Raw genomic sequence first — 21619 nt, 5'->3', positions numbered from 1 at the left:
ACTATTAAGAAAGCACTAGGCATCTAGCTTCTAAATTATTAACACGAAGCCTGTTTTCTCATGCCTCATCCTTGCAGCTTTTGCAATCTTATTAGGGATAGCAGGACATCATTTTGTCATGGATACCAGTACAAACATGATGAGGGAGCAAGTAGAGCAGAACAGAACCTTGTAACTCCGCAGTGCCAACTTGAAAGGACTGAACCAAAGCGATGCTTGGTAGTATACCTATAGGAGCCATTCTAGCTATACTAGTATACCACTACCATTACCTCAAGAGCATAATTAATGCATTATGGCAAGGTTATAATAACAGGCTCTTTAAAAAGTGTGCCAGCTGCAAACCCTATCCATATTTTGCGTGGCAAAGTGCGCCAAGCCTGATACTGTGCTAAAGTAATGGCAAAACAAGATTTCCAAGCAGATGCCCAGGACAACCACTCACAAGCAGACACAGCAGCTGTTTTTTCCACAGATGCTGTGAGGTGGGTACACCTTCAGGCATTTCCACACCAGACACACAAAGTACTTGACTCAAATAAAGCTTAACCCAAAGGGTTTCCATCAGGAAAGCAGGAGTCTCTTTCACAACACGCCTGCCAAACCTCTAAGACTAGAAAGCTCAAGCAAGCTGTATAGTCCACGGATATTATTTTTGTTTTTCTCTTTTATTTTTTTTTCCCAACTAACATACCAATAGCTTTGGCATCAGGCTCCTTATAGAAATGTTCTCTCTCAATGCTAACACATTTATCCGAGAGAACTTCTTATTTGAGGTGAAGGACCAGCCAATTCAAACACAACTCATCCTACGTGGAGAGTTCTTAATACACCAGAAAGAAAAGAGACAAACAGAAACTACTGCAGCACAGAGATGACTACTACCTGTTTCATCCTGGAGGCCTGAAGGGCATCTCCAACTGCGGTGGCAGAAAGAAGGAAATGGCATTTTTAATCAGAAATAATACTCGGACAACTGTCTGAATTCAGGATTCAGGCAACTGTCAATCATAAGCCCTTCTGATTTTTTTTTTTTTTTTAATTCACCTCTAATTCTAACCAGGTTTTTCAAGGAAGAGCATAATGAACTTCTTACCTTATACCTTTGGCATTTTTAGGTAATCATGACTACGCCTACCTAAGGGATTCTTCAGTGACATGGTTAGATCCTTTATTCAATTATTCCTTCATTTAACCTACATATAAAGCCCACTGAAGGCTGTGCATCAGCCTATTTGGCTGATAACTGAAAACAGAAAAAGAAAGGGCTGCTTGGAGGAACCTTAAGTGAAACGAGCTTAAAGAAGGAAAGAAAGCACACCCTTTTCTATGGAAATAAAAGTCGTTACCATGCTTGGAGTATTAACTCCAGGTCAATATAAGTAAGCACTGCATAATTTTGAAGAAAAATAATGAATGTTGCTCTGCACTTACCACCAAACTTCTCAGAGGGGCTGACACAGCGAGGCATGACTTGAAAAGAGGTTGTGGGCTCAAACAGGACACAACCTCCTCTGCTTCGAGACATCACCAGCAGAAAGCACACATATTACAGCTGCCCTGCCACAAAATCTAAGCAAGGAAAAGCCTCTGCCCAAAAAAACCAAGACAGGTTTTAACTGTGATTAAAAGTACTAGAGTTTGCAGTTTTAAACACATGAACCCAGAAGAGATGCTTTGAGAAATGTAACTCTTGTGTGGTTTCTTTAGTTGCATTTTCATTACAGTAAAAAGGGGAGAAACTAATTAATTCAACATGCATTTGGCCTCTAGTTGCTTAATCCAAACATTTCTCTACGACCATTTAAGAAGCCAGATGACATGGAGGCTGTTTTGACTAGAAGACACAGCACTGGTTTCTCACATGTGGATTGTATTGCAAAATTCTGGTGTTACACTGGAAAAAAAAAAAAAAAAAAAAGCTAATTCAAAGGATAAATGCAAACAGTGACTTGAGAAAAGGTTATTTATCTCTATATATGTCCCATTCTCCCACTCTATGTTTTTTTGGTTGGTTGGTTTGGTTTGTTTTTTCTATCTTAAGTGGCACAACAGCTGAGGAGCAAGAGTACATCCAACTCAGTTGGTCGGCTGCAACAAATACGGGGACTGTGCTGTTCAAACAGTTAACACTCAGGAAACTTATCTCCCCAGCATCAGATCAAAAGCTGCAAGCACTGCAATGTCATGTTAATTAGCTGGCAGTTGAGAAGATTTCAGTAACTTGCTGTGGGTGGCTCACATCCCATCCCCAAGCAGTTTGCTCATCACAGTCCTGCCACTGCTGGATCAGCAGGCTCCTGGTACTCAATAGGTGAGGAGATCTTGTCACCCTCAGCAAGATCAATGTTCTTTAGCAGAGAGGGGAAGACGTCAGACACATCCTTGGAGACATCACTGCTATGCCACAAATAACATCTACTTGGGCTGATATAACCCAAAACCTTTCAGAGATATCTATTGCTCAAAGGGGGGCGGGGGGGAAATCCAAAAATGCAAATTAAGCACACTTCTTACTTAAAAGATACTTAGTTCAAAAACAAAATCTGAGTGGAGAAATTCATTACTGCAGCTCATTTTCAATTGGGGAAGCAAACCTAAGTCTTTGCACAGCCACAAGATCACGCTTTGAACAAACCAAGAAAGGTTTGCAGATGTACGCCATAGGGTCCAACTTTTGAGTTCAACGTAAAGAGATAAATGTCTTCAGTACAAAGCTATGTCAAGCTTGGTAAACACATATGCATACAGATCCTAATAGTAACCTGTTATTTCTGAAGGGAATTGGAGGCCAGGAAATACCCATTGGGATGGAAGAGTTAAACAGATTTAACATGTGGGATGCTATGTAGAAATCGAAGTAGCAGGACTTGATATGTCATTAGAAACAGTTAAACAAAAGTCAACTCCATCAAGCTTATGAAGTCCTGCTTGAAGCTGAACTTAGTGCGATCTTAACTGAAACCTGGCCAAAAACCAAGCAAAAAGCCCACAAGAATCACGCTTTCAGAAACTCAAATGTGAGTGCTACAAAACCAGTTTTTCTGTCTAGAGCTTTGAATACAAGACCTTCTGTAACACAAAAAAACATGTTCTGCAGAGTGGCCTGAAGGACTCCAGAAGCATTTAGGAGACTGCTGTAGTCAAGTCAAAAGGGGAAAAAAAAGGCCCACAAAATTGGAAGACAATGTGAACAATGCTGAGCTATTCATTCAAAAATGAAAGCTGCTGCTGTGAGGGAAGGGGAAATGCCCTCCACAATAGCTTTGGAAAACACTGACCAAAAACCTCAGTTTCCTGAAAAGTTCCTTTGAGAAACTGAGGATGATAGAAGTAACACAGAGGATTTACAGCAGTTGCATGCTAGGAAATAAAGACCAAAAAGAAAAAGACTGTGGTCAAGCTGTTTATTCCAGCTCCCACAAGCCTGGTTTTTACCTGGTTTAATTAAGGAGTGCATTTAGCAGAAAAACAGCAGCTCATGGCACTCGCATCATGCAGGGATGCAGCCCCAGTTCTCTCCACCCTGCTCGTCCCACAGCACCCACCCAGGCATGGGACCAGCCCAGCCGACACACTGCTGGCACTGCACCCCCAGGTTGCCTCTGCTTAGCACTGCACTGGGGGCAGAAAACAAGGAATGAAGGATTGATTGTGGAGGGAAGGGGGCACCTTGTCAGTCGTTTGAGCCCTTTTCCATCCTTCCTTGTCTCAGAAACAAGCTACACCTCCTAACATAGAGGGTAAGGGCCCTGCCAATATGGGACAACATGTAACATAGAATAAATACGGGGCACCAGATGGGAACAGCAGAAAACATCTCACTTGCCTTCCCACTACTTAAAGAAAATTTGTGTCTGCTGCTTCGTCTCCTCCTTTCACAGACTGCTCCTTTTAAAAATCCTTGCTGCAGGAGACACAGCAGGGGCATCTTTCAAGCCATCACTGCTCTTGCAGAGATAAATCACAACATATTTAAATGCAACCTGCTAAACCACTGGGAGACTGTGCTTCTCCTCAGTGTGGTACTCACGGTGCAACAGGGAGGTATGCAAACACGGGGGCTAACAGCAGCAGTATCAGCATAATTGCACACCATGCATATACCAGTTCCTGTCCTCCTAAAGCAGCTTTCAGGGAGTCCTATTTCCACTCAAAGCATGGCCAGCAAGGCCCCAAAAACAACTACACTAGAAAAAGCTTTTTTAAAAAAATATTGGTATTTCAGGAGTGAATTAATACACCTGGAAGTACAAGCCACCTCCTTGCGCTGGCATCTTTCCAGCCTACCACAGGCCCTGCCACAGCAATTTTGCAGGGTTAGGGAACATAAAGAAGTGGACGGCAAGCCACAATTCTAGATACCCACCAGAAACCTTCATCTGCAGGTTGCCATTTCCACCTTCTTCCTCAGCCTTGTCTTCCTGCACCCTGGCAGCCCGGTGTGGGCCCCTCCAGCATCCTCTCAAGGGCACTTAGAGAGTGAAGACCAACCACAGCTCCACGCCAGCCAGTCATGACTTAATTCTGCTTCTTCTCTACTAGCTCAAAAGCCAGGAGCGATGCAAGACCGAAGATCCTGTATAAGCCAGAAAACTGGAGTTCATGTGCACTGCACCACCCATAGCATCCTGGACCCCAACAAGGGATCCAAGCAAAAGGCCATAACTTCAGTTTCATAAATCACCAGCACACCGAACCCAAGTCTTCCAGCAACGCTATTGCTCTCCTTCCCTTGCCTTCAGTTACAATATCCCAAAGACCTAAAATACTTTTTATTATTTAACAATCCAGCAACTCTTCTGAGAGTTACTTAGGGTTAAAAAAAAAAAAAAAACAAAAAAAAAACAACAAAACAAAAACAAACAACAAATAAACCAAACCTTATCAGATGAGACTAGCAGGACTCCAAAGCAGAGCACTGGCATTTGTCTAGAAAAAGTGGCACCATTCAGAAAGTCTCAAGTAAAGAGCAAAGCAAGTCTTAATGAATGCTGCATCTTTTATCTGAGAAAAACAAACAAGTGAGCTACATGGAAACTCAGAAAAAACAAACAAACAAACAAACAAAAACAAACAAACAAAAAAACCCCACACCACAATCCCTTGTGAACTGATACAAATATTAGATAGCCCCTTGCATTTCTACTTTAGAGGAAAACAAAAAAAACCAAAACTAACACAAAACAAACAAAACCGAAACAAATACAAAACCAAACCAAAACAGAATATCCTTACTGTTTATTTTCTTTCTAAGTCTGGGATATGTTATTTGGCAACAAATCTGGGTTTCACCTGAGGATAATGCAAAAAGGAACATAAAAAAAAAACCAAACCAACAAGAATGTCAACTGAAGAGCAGCCATCTGTGACGGTGTTTCTCTTCCCAAACCAAATCCAGAATGAAAACGGTTTTCTAATGAGAACACGAAGGAAAGGGAAACTACACCACGAGTTGCAGTGGGACCTGCCAGCATAGTATGCTTTATGCAAGTATACGGGCTAAAGCCATTCCCCCTGCCCACTACCAGCAGCCATCCCAGACGTCTGTCTGTTGTTCCTGATCTTCCCTTTCAAAACCTACAGCCAAGGCTGCTGGGAAGCATGCAATATGTAGCAAGTAATTACAGAGCAAAGCGGAACAGAAGAGCCTTAAGGGATAAGTAGCAATTTAGACAGGCACCAAATGCTGACCCCTCCCATTAGGATTATATGAGATTTCTGCACGTGAAAACAAATCGAAAGACACTTAAATTGGCACTGTCAATGCTTAGTGTTAAGCATGAACTGTGAAATGTCCAAGGAACAGATCTGCATGCTACAACTGCTCATCTGCACTAAACAAGATTTTGAAAACAGCGATCCGAACCTTGCAAAAGTCAGCGCTGCCCTTCACTGCAGGTAATCCAATGACAGCCTTCCCACTGCTGCAACCACACATGCAGACCTCAGTTTCAGCATTCAGCCACAGATGTGGCTGCTCCTTGCCTGCCAGACTACTCGGGGCTGGAGGCTGCCAGCCAAGTGAAGCTCTCAGCCTGCTCAAAACCCAGCACATTTGCAAGCCACAAAGTCAGGCTAAGAGGAGATGGAGTCTTGAATGAGGCTGCTCCATCTCCATCCAGAGCAGCTCCTCTACCACTGCTAGAGAGAGGGAATTGCTTTGGATATAGTTTAGATGCACCTTTCATCCAACCAAGGATGACTATTCATATAGCATCTTCACCAGCAGATTACAATATATGTCCAGAAACTTTAAGCATAGTTCAACAATATCAGCAAAAATTCACTGATAGGAGAAGTATTTTCCTACCAGAGTACTCAAAGCTTGAGCCAGACACCTCATCTTCCAAGCACTCATCCACTGGAGCAAAATTCTCTTTCACAGAAGGGTCAGAAGAAAAGCTGACCCAGGGATGCCCCAAGATTCCTGCCCGTTTTGTAACAAGCTGCTGTAAAAGGAAATTGAGCTGAATATTCACATGATTAAGGCCATTTAAAGTACAGACTGGCTTTCCTAACATATCAGGGCTCTTCTGGCCTCTGAGGGCAAGAGACAGAGAGGAAGAGAAATACCTTTTGGGGAAAAAGCACTAAGACAGGAGTTCCCCTGTAATAATTAGCAATATAAGGGAAAAAAACAAACAAACCAACTCCCAAAACAAAACAGCAACTACCTACAAACTCTCCCTAAAGAAAAGCTTCAAATTTATAAAACTTCTATATGTACAGGTCATTGGAGGTATAGCAAGCACAGGGCTGACCATTGCAATAACCCTGGAGCACACACAAAATATGCGGCATCCCACATGGTCAAGGGATTTGCAAATAGGTTTGCAACAAGCAAGTCCCCAGAGAACCAGGAAAAACTGAGTAGCTAAAACAATCCTAATTTGCCAGCTGATACAGCTGGTTTTTCAGCAGGAAGATAACATAAAACCCTTGAGAGAAAAGGGCCATTTCAGCACTTAATTTTTCCCAGTCTCCTTGGGAAGCTCAGCAGGAAATGGCAGAGACTTGCTCCACTGCATAAATTCTTCTATTCTTTAAATTAGACTAATTCCCCCTGGGAATATTACTGGTCTAGACAGTTCATAGGTGCTCTTACCTTGATTCTCATAGTGCCTCTAACTCCAGTGAATGAAAGAGCACTTAAAAGTTTCATCCCCAATTCTTTCACAAAGGTACAGCCCTGCTGCCTGCAGGCAACATATGCCCACTCAGACTGAATGCATCTAAAATCCCACTGCTACTTGGCCTCTTTCTTCTGGTTTCCAAATATTCAGAAGAAAATTGAAACTCAACATTTTCTCCGTGTTTCCTTAACCGAACTATGACAAAGCTGCTCTGCAACTGACTGCTGAGTGTGGGGTTAGGGGGAAAGAAGGATAAAGCAAACTGCAGGAGTTAACTTGCAGCAACAAACAAATCATTTATGTGCCCACATGTGGAGCCAAGCCTCATTTGTCAGAGAAGTAAGTATCAAATGCTTTGATATGCTGTCATCCACTCCGTGGTGTCATCCTCACATGTCTGGTGTTCACAGCGTTAACAGCTAATGGTAACAAAGACGCCTCTGTAAAAGGAGCGTGGAAGTATCAGCAGAGATGCAAGAACAAGAAGATAAGATCCCTGCACCTCAGACCGGTAGCTGTTCATGTGAGAAGCCAGTCCAAGACCCAGAATGGTTAGGAGCAGTTGGTGAAAGCAATGAGGTGTACATATATATATATATATATATACACACACACACACATATATATATATATATATACAGTTTGTCCCTGGAGCAGCAGCTGGGGAGGAGAGGAGGAGACAGCTGCAGCATTGCCTCAGGACATCCCACATGCCACCATACTTGTTTCAGGGTATCTGACAACAGTACTCAAACATGGGGATAATTGTGCCTGTATCATCACAAAGGTTGACCTTTGGCGAGCCTCCAGCGGCCCCAAGTGCAGGTGTAACAGGACAGTGCACTGTGTGGATGTACTCTTCCCATGGATGCTGTAGTTAAGGTGAGTTTGCTAACTCGTTGATCAGGGTTGGGCTAAAAGCTTGGCTACATCAACCACCAGACCCTGAACAGCACCTCTGATCCATACACTGTTGGTAAACCTCTGTGGCAGCCATCACGAGGAAAAACAAGCAACCCAGATTGAATTATCTATTGCAGCAAATGCAACACTTGCATTACTCATCCTTATGCTCTCACAACAGTGTCTCAAGCTATTTTTAAGTCAGCATTTAGCTTTTTTGATAGCTAATACAGGACATTTCCTCCCCCCCCCAGCCCGAGTATTTGGTGAAATTCCTTCTTCCGGAAATTGCACTGCAAATGCTGAATTTTTGCCAGTTAGACAGGGAAATAAATTAAAAAAATAAACCATGTTTCAGAAAATAGATCCCTTCCCAGTACGATGAAGTAGTGGATAATGCATGCAAGCAGACCTGCCAGGAGGACAACCTCCAGATTTGCATGAGGATCTCATCAAGCTGAATAAACAGAAAGTTGCAACTACTTGGACTCACCCCATCTTCAAAAAAAACAGGGGAGGAAAGGAGAGAGGTAGGGTTGAGGTGCTGGGGTAAATCAATTTTCCACCTGTTTTGGCAGGAAGTGCATCCACCACCACTTGCCTGCAACCTCTATGAGCCGAGTTGCTCGAGGAAGATGACATACTGCTCCCTACACAGCTATGAAAGGAGGCAAAACCCTATTACGGGAAATTCAGTGCAACTCAGGCATGTAAGAGAATGACTTGGACTTTTGCCACCTGAGTCACCAGGAGTCTGGGGCGCTGACTCAGTGATGTCTCCCCTCCTACTCACACATACTTGCTACAGCTTGCTAGCAAATGGAGATACTCCTGCCTTTGCTGTTCCCCTTCTCATTACAGTTCCCCCTTTAAGAAGAGGTCTTTTACACTAGAAAATTAATTTAAGAAAAGGAAAGCACAACAAGTAGGCTAGCACAGGAAGCACAGGCACTGCTCTACTAACCAGCTCTGCTTTAAGCAAATGGAGATACTCCTGCCTTTGCTGTTCCCCTTCTCATTACAGTTCCCCCTTTAAGAAGAGGTCTTTTACACTAGAAAATTAATTTAAGAAAAGGAAAGCACAACAAGTAGGCTAGCACAGGAAGCACAGGCACTGCTCTACTAACCAGCTCTGCTTTAAGCTCTGAAGTGGAGAGCATATCTGCTTGCATGGTGTGATAAATCCCAGAAAATACAGGGGAATTAGGTGGAAACAGCTCTGCCCTGACTCCTACTCCACTAGCGCGTTTGCCTCACCACTCAAACAGTCCCAGAAGAACCGGTTTTTCAAGAAAGACTGCTTTCCATAATTAATCCATTTCACTTTTTCAGGGATCAAGAAAGCTTCATGCAGTGAGTTACAGTTTGTCCTTCTACAATCAATTGGGCCCTTCAGGCAGGCCAAATACAAGGCCATTTTGGGATGACATCCATCAGAGATGGCCATTCGCAGAAGGACCTTTTTTCACCCTGTATCTCTTACAGCAAGCTAAAGGCCTGAGCTGGGCATGCCAGGCCTTGTCCATTGATGCTCCCATGGTAGCATCCATCTACCCACTTCTCAGACCTCTCCTGAGCAACGACAAATGGCAAAATATACCACTCCAATTCCAGTGGCTGCACACACCTCTGGTCAGCTAGGAACATAATACCAGCTAATAAAAAAAGTAGCCTGCAACTATTTTTTATCCTTCTCAAATTAATGCAGGAATTGAAATTGAAGTCCAAGTGGACCTACTGGTCCAGTGAGGGGCATCACTGAAAGTATGCTTGGCATTTTGGTGACTACAATCGCCTCAAGTAATCCATTTGCAGTGCCAAGCAATTGCAGACATCACAGATAAGATTTTTTTTTAGCAATAAATACATCAAATAACTTGGGCAAAAAGATGCATCAGGAAACACAGCAGAGGCACTATTCCACTGCTTCTGATAGCAATCAGTGGCAGAGCAGAGCAGTAATTATCCAGGGAGGAATAAGCTGTTCTTGCCATACATTGAGAAAACAACAGCAGATTTGTTCATGGTTGGATACCAACATGAAAACAGCTTCCTCCCAGCCCTACTGGGGACAGTGCACAGATGCACGCTACAGCGGAGCTACTGAAGGCCAGCAAAGCAGGAGGGCGCAGTAGCAGCATGGGCAGCCACAGCCACAAGCTCGCCCGGGATTCCCCAGCTGGTGCTACAGGAATTAAAAGGCTGTGCCTACATGAGCAAGGAGTGTGGCCTCCTAGGAGCTGCTCTGCAGTGACACTGTGTTTTCCAATGCCTTTCTCAGATGATAGTCAGCAAGGCTAAATGCAAACCTTACTTTCTGCCTGCGTGTTTTCACAACACATCTGGATGGACAAAACTATTCACTGCAGAGCAGTCTCTCCCACCATATCTGTTAATCCACACCCACAAGGCAAACCTTGCACACATTTAACTCTCGGACACATATAGACCCTCTTCCCCTCACCAGGAGTATGTCAAAAAGAGAATTGGCTTCTCTTAAGGCACTGACCAGGAGCCAGAACACGATCCCCATTGGCATAAAGGAAATGGCAAATTCTGTAAGTGTTAGAACAGTAATTAGTGACATTAATAAGAACTGGCTTGTGAAAGTGCAGGATGCAGAGGCAACATTGCAAGAGATAGGAAGGTGTTAGATCCCTGCCCTGAACACACTCCTGCCTAGCCCTGGCACCACAGTGGAGGTACCTGCCACAAGGCTGTCAGGAGACTTCTCCAAAAATCACAGAAGGAAGTCAAGGTAAAAGGCAGGATGATGAGTCCCAAACCAAGGCTGTTCATCATGGTTGGACCTGATGATCCCAAGGGTCTCTTCCAAACAAAATGATTCTTTGATTCTCTCCAGCAAAGTCTCCTCAACAGTCAACGCATTGAAGTTAATGCCTAAGTAGGAGGGCAGAAGAGGCTGACAAAGGGGACAGAAGCGGTCACCTGCGCAACTCCCCTACTCCTCTCCCTGAGATGCTGCTGAAGATCTCCTGCTCCACAGAACTTGCGCAATTTCTTCTAGTTTGCAGAGCAGTCGAATCCCATCTGATGGGCTGCTTCAATTTTTTGATTGTTATTATCTATCATCATTATGGTTTCATAATATAAATGGTTTTATGTTTCTCACTGACTGCTTTATAAAGCTTTTGTACATTAAGTCACAGAAAAGACACCTACCAGCCCTGAGTAAAAGCTGTGACAAAAGTCGCCCTCACAGGCTGCAGAAACACCTCGCTGCAGGCATGCAAAGTGTTCACTGCATGCCAAAGAGGAAGTATCAAAAAATAAGTTATTTTACTGGAAACAGTTCTAAGCAGCCAAAAGGAGACATTTTCCTGATGATATTACACAAATGAAGCAAATCTCATAGTATCTAATACGGTTTTACTTTTCCCATTCTGTTCACGCAGCGGTTCAGGGACAGTAACAAACAAGAACAACATCCTCAAGCACATTGTAACAGAGAAAGAATTTGGAAATGGGAGAAGGTAAGGAAACCAAGCGGGACAACTCCTCCAGTCAAAGCACTGAACCAGCAAGGGGAAGGTACAGGATCAGCCTAAAAACATCTAATGTATTTCCTGCCAACTGGACCGCATTAAGAACTGTGATAAAACTTACTCATGTAGCGCATTGGTTTACCTTGGACTGAGAAAAAGAGACTTGCTTGTTTTCCTAGTCTCTGCAGATGACTCGCAGACATCAGCCATTGCCAGACGATGTTTAAAGAACTGAGAAAAACTAACCCAATTTGGCACCCAGTTTTCTCCTTTCTCATTATGGAAGGGCTGAAGATGATTCTAAGGATGAAACAATGCTCACAACCACAGTACAGACCTTGGACTCCAGCCTCGTGCACAAATTTTCTATCACCACTGTTGCTTTATATTACCACTCTAGCCAAAACACAAGAGTTATTTACTCCTGTTATGTACTGCCAGGAGGGTCTTGTGTTTTTCTTTTAAAGTCAGCAACTGAACACCATTCTGCATGGAACATCAAGGCTCTACAAAGACAGAAATAACACAGCAAATCCAACCTCACCAATAATCTTCAGTGGCAGCTTATTTATATAAGTACAGAAAGATAAATTTGTTCCTCCAGCAAGGTAGTTCATACATGGCTTATATCTAATGGGGATGCATTAGCTTTGTAGGACTTCAACTGCTCTGGCACCAACCCACTCCTGCCCCAGGGCTCAGCATGTGGGGGACAACAGCATGGTTGCTGTGCAGACAAACTTTCCTTCCTTCCTCCTCCAGCTCCTTTTTTCTCTAACAATTTACTCAATGTGATTGCTACTATTAGACAACACTGCAGAAATGTCACTGGCAAAGTTCAAACTCCTTGAGTCCTGATACTGCTGAGCAAGGCAAACAGAGATGCTCATAGCTCCTTTAAGTGCTGCTAGATTTAATAAATTCCATATGAAGGTAGCCTGGCCTGCCTTCCCAAAGCAACCACAGGTCTCAGACAAAGCATTTTGTCCCAGAGCAGCCAGATACACTGGAAGCACAGCTAAGTGCCAGGGCCACAAAGATGATTAAGGGAGTGGAGCACCTCCCTTATGAAGAAAGGCTGAGGGAGCTGGGTCTCTATAGTATGGAGAAGGGGAGACTGAGGGGTGACCTTATTAATGTTTATAAATATGTTAAGGGTGAGTGCCATGCGGATGGAGCCAGGCTCTTCTCGGTGGCAAACAATGATAGGACAAGGGGTAATGGGATCAAGCTGGAACACAAGAGGTTCCACTTAAATTTGAGAAAAAACTTCTTCTCAGTGAGGGTGACAGAGCACTGGAACAGGCTGCCCAGGGGCGTTGTGGAGTCTCCTTCGCTGGAGACATTCAAAACCCACCTGGACATGTTCCTGTGCAACCTCACCTAGGTGTTCCTGCTCCAGCAGGGGGATTGGACTAGATGATCTTTTGAGGTCCCTTCCAATCCCAAACATACTGTGATACTGTGAATCAGAACCCCATTTCCTCTCACCCCTAATCCTCTTGTTTTTCTAAGTTTACACAGCATTAGTCACACAGGATCTTGATGAAGCTGTCCCAGGGCCCCCAGGCAAACTTTGCCTGTGATTGCTGCTGTGTTCACACCGAAACCACCAACTCCGCCAGCTCTTGACATGAACAGGCAAGCACGGTTAAAACTCTCACATTCAAGCCTCCTTCAAACACACTTCACAGAAATACCCAGAACTTCTTCTCCATTTAATACAGAAAAAGCACAAAGCTATTCGAATCGAGTTTCCATGGCATTAGAATCAATTAACCAGCTATGCATATCCAACTGCCCCATTTTCAGTTTTCCTGATAACGGTTACCATGCAGAGCACATGTACACCCCAGAAATATCCCAAAGCATCCTTAAGAAAGTCATGGACTTTATTACAAGACTAAAGCTTCCACCTCTGCAGAAATTCATTTCACCTTAATTTTAAAGAAAAACAAAGAAATCACAACAGATAAATTCAGGCCAGTTTTTACAGAAGAGAGTTTTTGAAGTCAGTTGCAACTAGCTGTAACCACAGAGGTGATGCTAGGCAGGATACAAGAGCCATCACGTGTGACATTTATGCTAGGGTCCTTTCAGTTACCTGCATGCCACCTCCTGGCAGTGTGGACTTGGGGCAGAGCTTTGCTCCTCAGCTTGCAGGAAAAAACAGCTCATTGCACTCAAGAAGATGCAAGCAACACTGATAACAGATGGAAATAATGCCCATGCCTGGCTCAAAAGACAGCTGCCAAAGCAATCAAGCCAGCCCTTCAGCTGCACCTCCAGAGAGGTCTCATGGCCTGTGCCACAGCTCTTCTCTCTCCACTAGTTTTGCAGCACCAGGAGTCACTCTGCAACACAGCTTTGCAAGCAGACGTCTGCAGCAGGAGCAGCCCCTGGTGCACAGTCCCTTTTGCTCATTTCTTCACATAATTTCTTGAAATAAAAGAAGATGAGCTAAATTCATGCTCTATCAGCTCAAGCAGGATAATTTCAAAGCCTGTCACTTGCAGCAGTTGGAGAATACGGACTAGCAGCACTGTTTGAGCCACGAACTGAAGACCAGGAATGTGTTTCCCAGCCATGGGCTGGAGGGGCAATCACCCCTCCTGCCCAGTCTCTCTGGGGATGGACTTCTCTGGAGATGGACCTCTCTGTCCATCCAGCTGCCCCCATGGCAGATCCAGCACCCTGCAGGACATAACTGCTTAATTCCCCAAGGACTGAACTGCCTCAACATGCCACAGGAAGAGGTCAGTGGAGGTCCAGACAGCATCCATGCCCAAGAAAGGCAGGAAAGCCGTAAGGGAAGAAAGCCCTGTAAAATCCCAACAGACAACTTGGAAAACTGCTTCCTTAGACACACAGGGGGCTGACAACAGCCCACCACTGCCAAAGAGGGGCAGAGCCCCCTTGTCTCCTTTCTGTTCCCTCCAGTCTGCACTTGAGGGAAAAGCTCTGGCTGCCATCGAGCCTCTGCCCACCACTGGACCAAGTGCTGGCATGTAAGAGGGCATGACAACGATCATTTCCATCCAGACCCTCGGACATTAAAACCACCATGAGAGCCACGCTCAAGGAAAGCAAGGTCCCTGAGCTCTCACTGGTCTGCAAAAGGCCAGAATAAACCAGGGCATTTACAGACTGAACATAAAAGCAACACACACATTTGCCAACTGACGTCCACCCTTTGTCTCAATGCATGCACTGTGCATTTTTTTTCCACAGGAATCAGATTACAGCACCCCAATTTAAGAGGCAGCTAATCACATTTTAAATCTGTCAGCTGGAGACAAGTTCAACACCTTCAGTCGTTAAGGTCTTCTGAAGCTTATTGGTCTTCTCAACTGCATGTTATAAATCCCCCCTTGTCATTCCCAGTTCAACTTCAAATTCCACCTGCTGTATCTCATGGCATCTTTCTCTCAAAATATGGGAGACCCTGAGCAGACTCCAGCCACATATCTTCATCACACAGAGGTATCAAAGCACCGCCATCAGGTTACCCCTCAAACACCCAGCCTTGAACAGAGTGAGCCTCAGAAGGTCTCCAGCCTTGAAAGCTCAGAGAGGACCAAGCCCAGTTGCTTGTGGCTTTTCAACAGGTGTCTTGTTAGAGCAAAGCACTGAGGCAACATCACTCACCAAATGTCATGCTGTTCGGGTATCTCTAGCACTGCTCAGCATCCTCAGTTCACAACCTGCAGAGCTTGCTGTGGGATTTACACCATAAGCTCAAGACAGTCAGAAGGACAATGTTATCAGGCTCTATTTGCTCCATCTCTAGACATCTAGAGCAAACAGCTTTGGGGTCTCCAGGAGGCCAAGCGATGGTTCCACCAATCCTTTCTTCTAGGGAGCAGTGTGATGGGTGTCAGCCCACAGCAGCTCAGGTCGATCCTCCACAGCTGTGCTGGTACAGCTGCTGGGTCAGTTATACATCAAACCAGATGAGGATGCAGATGTGGCTTGAAAATACTTTGGTAAAGAACAAATTCTATGCCAGGCCAACGAACTGTTGTATCAAGGCATCAAGAAGGCTGTGCATCTTGGCCAGAAGAGCCATCAAGCAAGTCAGTGCTTTGCAGATGAGATACAGGTTTCTCTGTGAAACTCATGCAACAAGTCAGGGAGCAAAGAAAACAGTGATTCTTTGAAACAATTTCAGTAACTTTATCTGGTTAGCATTGTAATAAGCAGCAATAGCACACACAACACTTCTGACCCACTTTATTACCACATAAAGGAAACGAACATATTACATCCTCCCTGATAAGTCCCGCCTGCCCGTCCCCCACCTCCTCCCTGCTCAGACAACCATGCTCTCACGACCAGTTTTGACTCACTGACCTGAGGGGGAAGGAAAAAGAGAAATAGTAGGCTCCCACCCTGCCAGACGCAACTGCTTGGCAGCCACCTGCAGCACAGAAAGCTTTTCTGCATAAAGCTGAATGGAGCTGGCTCCCATATTTGATTTCCAGGATCCAAGCCACGAGGAGAGCTAAAAATACCCCAATTAACCATTCATTTTCAAGGCAAGACTCGCTGATGGTACCATGAGGGTATTATACAACTACTAACAGGAAGATGTGGTCTGCAAAAAAAGATAAATCAAACTAGGAAAACAGCTGGGCAGGACAGTAACCTCCGAATTCAAGCATGGACCACAATGCTCAAAAATGTGGAGGAGCTTGTGCTGGTTGCAATTGTGGTGGCTAGCTCTGATGTGCTTGCAAGCTTTCTGGTGTGATATACAGAGGGTATCATTTTTGCTCTGCATTGGTTACACACAGAGAGCTTGTTCTGGCTATAACCCATGCAAGCTGTCTCCTGAATCGGCTGGCTGCTCAGCTCTGTGTCATCCTACATGCCAGGAATTAAGCAGGAAAGTTTTATTCCTGGTAAAACCCATTGCAAAGAGAGTTTTATTCCTGGTAAAACCCATTGCAAAGAGAGTTTTATTCCTGGTAAAACCCATTGCAAAGAGACAGCTAGGATCTGGAGCTAAGGATTTCTTAACATGGCAATTTAGCAGCAATTTTTTGTTATTGCTGCCCAGTCTTTACACTGACATCTAGACTTTAAACATCCTCTGTGGGTAATACATGGGTACATCACTCACAGCAGCACACCTGGGAGAACCAGCAAATCCTCTCAATTTGAGCACAAGTATCAGCTTTACCCTGGAATTACATTTATCTCAAGCACTAGGCTCCCATTAATGGAATTACCAGGCAGGCTGCTTCAGACTTAACGCTTGAGAGAGGCAGCCTGGGATGGCACTGCTCCAGCCTCAACCCGCAAAGCCCATACTTTCTCCATTCTCCCAATAAGCTGCTGTCCTAATGAGCCTGACCCTGAGATGAGAGCCAGGGAAACAAAAGAAACAAACCTGAACGGTCCACGGCAATCAATATCTTTCTAGGAACAGCCAGGCCTCTTGCCAGCTCTCTTCCAACCCCAACTTAGCTTTCCTGCAGCACAGAGAGGCATGGCACGCGCAGGAGCGACCTGGAGGTATGCCGAGCCACGAAGCATGGCTGGTGCTCAAGCAGATGCTTAGGGAGGCTAATTTGCACTGGTCTCTCTGCAAGTACCTGATGCTGAGGGTGTCAAAGCAAACCCATAGCTACAGGAAGTACCTAGCCAACTCAAAAATCATGGAGCAAACACTCAGGTCTGAACAGTTGTTTCAGAAATACCCACTGCTACCTAAAACGGACAGGCTATGATATCATAGCAAACCAGCCAAGATTGCTAAACTCAGCACAGGAGATTATCTTGCACATGCTAGAAAACTGCCTTCCATCACACAGCAGCTATTGCACTGCCATGCTGAGTGATTTGCAGCATGGCATGAACTGGTCCCTTAAACTACCTCTACACTACCCTATTAAATGGACAACTGGGAATGCCAGTGGCTGACAAAAGCTAAAGGGGATGCAGCAAGCAACCCTATCACACAGCTCCACCGATAGCACTACAGCTTCAGCATCTCTAGGGGCTGTTCTTTGCACAGAGCAGCTGTAAGCTTGTTTGTGCAGGATTGTTTCAGTTACCTCCAAAGGGACTGCTCTGTCCTTGGCAGGGAGGGAGTGCAAGGAGAAAACTGAGGTTCACCAGCACTTGAATGATGTTTGCTCCATGTATGGAGACCCAGGCACACAGCACTGCCAAAGCAAGGAAAATATAGCAAGGGGGAAGCTTATTTGCAGGGTATAGATGTGCCCTTACAACAGCGTGAGCTGTGGGAGCTGAACTACTCTCTGCTGTAATTAAAATGCAAGAGACAAAAGCACAGGAATTACACCAGCATGATGGTGAAGGACTAATAAGCTTTGAGTTTCAAAGTCAATCTTAACACACACCTTTCGGTGTGATTTTAATTAAAAAAAAAAAAAAAAAAACACAAAAAACCACAAAAGCAAACCCACAATATAAATACATAAATAAATAAAGTAAAATAAGAGTTTTTGCTGCGAGAAAAGCTCTTGCACAACCCTGTTATTAAACCACACAAGGAGCAAATGAGGGAGATCGTGGCTGGAGCTGACAAAGCAAGGCTGAAGGCAGTCCTTTCCCCCTGCCTCTGCATTTGCCCTGTCAGTTGCTCTCAGCAGCGTAACGATTCAGAGTGGCAGACTGCACCACGACAGGAAAAACATATGTAACATCCAGACGACGAAACCTCACATCTGAGAGCATCTATGCAAAATGCAACCTGAAACATTTCTTCCAGCTCCATGGAGTCAACTTGATGTTTTGCAAAACCTTACATCAAAGGTGAGATTCACCAGCAGGAGATATTCTTAAGCACCTCCCTACATTCTGCATATCAGAAAAAAAAGAAGGGGAAAAGAAGGGGAAAAGAAGGGGAAAAGAAGGGGAAAAGAAGGGGAAAAGAAGGGGAAAAGAAGGGGAAAAGAAGGGGAAAAGAAGGGGAAAAGAAGGGGAAAAGAAGGGGAAAAGAAGGGGAAAAGAAGGGGAAAAGAAGGGGAAAAGAAGGGGAAAAGAAGGGGAAAAGAAGGGGAAAAGAAGGGGAAAAGAAGGGGAAAAGAAGGGGAAAAGAAGGGGAAAAGAAGGGGAAAAGAAGGGGAAAAGAAGGGGAAAAGAAGGGGAAAAGAAGGGGAAAAGAAGGGGAAAAGAAGGGGAAAAGAAGGGGAAAAGAAGGGGAAAAGAAGGGGAAAAGAAGGGGAAAAGAAGGGGAAAAGAAGGGGAAAAGAAGGGGAAAAGAAGGGGAAAAGAAGGGGAAAAGAAGGGGAAAAGAAGGGGAAAAGAAGGGGAAAAGAAGGGGAAAAGAAGGGGAAAAGAAGGGGAAAAGAAGGGGAAAAGAAGGGGAAAAGAAGGGGAAAAGAAGGGGAAAAGAAGGGGAAAAGAAGGGGAAAAGAAGGGGAAAAGAAGGGGAAAAGAAGGGGAAAAGAAGGGGAAAAGAAGGGGAAAAGAAGGGGAAAAGAAGGGGAAAAGAAGGGGAAAAGAAGCCTGTAAGACAGACAACAGGGTCCTGCAGCACAGGTTAATGCAAAAGAGACAGGAGGACATCAGAAAAAGAAATAGCATATGTGCAACACTCTTCAGCTGGCACCCAGGGGAATATCTTATCTAAGAAAACTATTTTAAAAATAATTATCAAGGTAAGAAGCCATCAGAATTATGAGTCAAGCTCTGAGATAAGAAATCATACAGCTGGATAGGTGTGGATGCCTGCTTGTTTGACTGTTGTTGGGGTTTTTTTAAAGATAAACCTGTCTTTCAGAACATGTTTGTTGGTCAATCTTGCCTCTGCTGAAAAACAAACAAAAACCCTAAACAAGCAAACAAAAGAAGGTAGCTCACAACTGTGAAAACAATAAATAACAGGCAGGACAATTTCTGAAGAGCTGAGATCATGCTTAACAGGCTCTTTAAAGTAGGATGAAACATACTAGTATGTTAAAATGGACAGAAAAGGGGTAAATTTAGAATTCCAAGTAGTTTCAGAGAAGCTATTAAGCAAACTCTTCAAGAGGCAGAGCCCATTCACAGACTGAAACCTGTCAAGACAATAAATAATTTTATAAAATCTATTTTTCAATTATAAAACTATTGATATATAGGAGTATTTAATCAGAAATTCACAGTCTGGAGGAGGCTAGCTCAGCAAATGCATCCAGGAAAAAAGGTAACTTGTACATCAGAGGAAGAACTAAGGTGAATCCATTAAGGGTGTAAAACTGCCCACAGAGTGATTTTGAATCCAACAGAACAATGGCTTGAACATAGCCAAGGTAGAAGTACAAGAGTACTGCAGGAAAGCAAACAGTGTAAAGCACCCAAGAACTCGATGGAACAGAAGCCTCAGCAGGTCCTCTGATTCCCCCACTGCTCAGTGAATTGCAATAACTTCGGGACAGGCACTACTGCCTGCAGCCCTGCCAGCTCAGCCCAGGACTCTACTGCTCTCCAAACAGCAAGGTGTTAAGCAGCCACCACCAAGGTTATACAACAGAAGCAATTTTGTAATCCTCTTGCTTTAGAAACCACTGTTCGGTGCACAAGGGATGAATGACAGGTTTTTAACTAAACCCTGGATGTTGCTGCTGCTGACCACAGCTTTAAATTGAAGCATCAAGCCCATGAATAGCCACCTCTTCCTCAGCACAGCACTGGTAGAGAAAGATCCTGATGCTCTCACACACTTTGCTACATGCACCCCGATTAATCACAGCCCCTTTTCTTGCCAAAAACAGGCAAGTAGAACCATTGCTTGAGGGAAAAGACTTTATGATTCACCATGGTGCTAGATTTCACTTTTTTCAGTGTTGTTTTTAACGGAGGTATTGAAAGGCAATGGAGAGGGAACCAGCTGCAAGCAGCAGGTTCGCTAATTCTGGCACTTGAGATGCCACATCACCAACTGCCCTTTCCACCTGCAGGGACCAAACCCGGCTGTCCCACCAGCTGCATCCCAGGCAGCGGGTATTCTGGGGGATCCCCTGGCTGCCCACTGATGCACTGTGCCACTCCATGCATCTCCACAGAGCAGCAGGGCTGGGGAGGGCAGGGTGAAGAATCACCACCCCATGGTGCTTCCAGGAAGGCAAAGCTCCCCCTAACAGCAGCCGAGGTGATCACGGGCAGCTCTTGTAGTACTTCATCCAGTGTGTGTGGGGGGGAAGCAGTATTTTAGTTGGGTTTGTTTTGTTTGGTTTTGTTTTTCATCAATGCATCCCCACCACGACTCAAAGGCCCACCCCAGCCCCCTGGCAGAGTCTCTGCCGGGTGCACAGCCCCATGCTCTAACTCTCCACACCTTGGCAGACAACCCTTTGCAGTCCCACCCCCCACCCCGCAAGCACACACACTTGTAGTCCTTAACCCCCCAAAATGCTTTCCCGTGCACACCAAGCCCTTTGCCGTCTTCCCAAGCTCCCCATTCCTGCAGCCCTCTAGACATGCCCCTCATCTCACGCTTTCCTATTCGGGGGCGCCCCAGACACAAAGCCCGTACACCTCAAACCTGCTCGTTTCCCGTCCCGCCCCGTCCTCCAGCCCCAATGCACCGCCCGCTCCGCGTCCCCGCCAGTCCTTACCGCGGAGCGCCGCCAGCCCCGGCCCCACCGCGCATCCTTCGGTGCTCGCCCAGCGTCCAGCTCGGCCCGCCGCGCGCCGCCGCCAAGCCCAGGCCGGCGCGCTCCCACGCAGGCGCACTGGGAGCCCCGAACAGGACGTAACTGCCGACGCTGCACGGCGTCTCGCGAGAAGAGAATACAGCTACGCCGGCAAAGTGCAGTTTAGTGGAGGGGAATTAGCTCAAATGGTAGAGCGCTCGCTTAGCATGCGAGAGGTAGCGGGATCGATGCCCGCATTCTCCATGGTTTTTATTCCGTCTCTTTCTTGCCAGGCCGCAGTTCGCCGTTACACCAAAGCGCTGTTGTTTGTTTGTTTTTCTTAAAAATTCCAGAAATTCACATTTGCTTATTTAAAATTCCTAAAGGTACACTTGCTTAACCTGTGGTTTGTGCAAGCACAGCACTCTGCTGTATGCGTGGCACTGCCACAGGGCCTTCTGCTTGCTTTCTTTATAACGGTCAA

The 21619-nt window shown here is 45.1% G+C and overlaps 1 protein-coding gene across 4 annotated transcripts in view; it reads right to left on the bottom strand.

The window, feature by feature from the left end:
• Positions 1-21208, bottom strand: part of LOC309442146 (USP6 N-terminal-like protein) — an 84330-nt gene extending 63122 nt beyond the window's left edge. For 3 of the 4 annotated variants that reach the window (XR_014184552.1, XM_082057714.1, XM_082057716.1), the window contains exon 1: positions 21118-21208. The gene's annotated coding sequence lies outside the window, so the exon portion shown is untranslated. The remainder of the gene's footprint in view (positions 1-21117) is intronic. The other variant, XM_082057715.1, reaches the window with a different exon arrangement.
• Positions 21209-21619: the final 411 nt, after the last annotated feature.

The sequence above is a fragment of the Streptopelia decaocto genome (genome assembly GCF_964273445.1).
Source record: "Streptopelia decaocto genome assembly, chromosome: 7".
Classification (NCBI taxonomy): domain Eukaryota; kingdom Metazoa; phylum Chordata; class Aves; order Columbiformes; family Columbidae; genus Streptopelia; species Streptopelia decaocto.
Note: the sequence above shows the minus strand (reverse complement) of the source record. Positions and strands in the feature narration are given on the sequence as shown.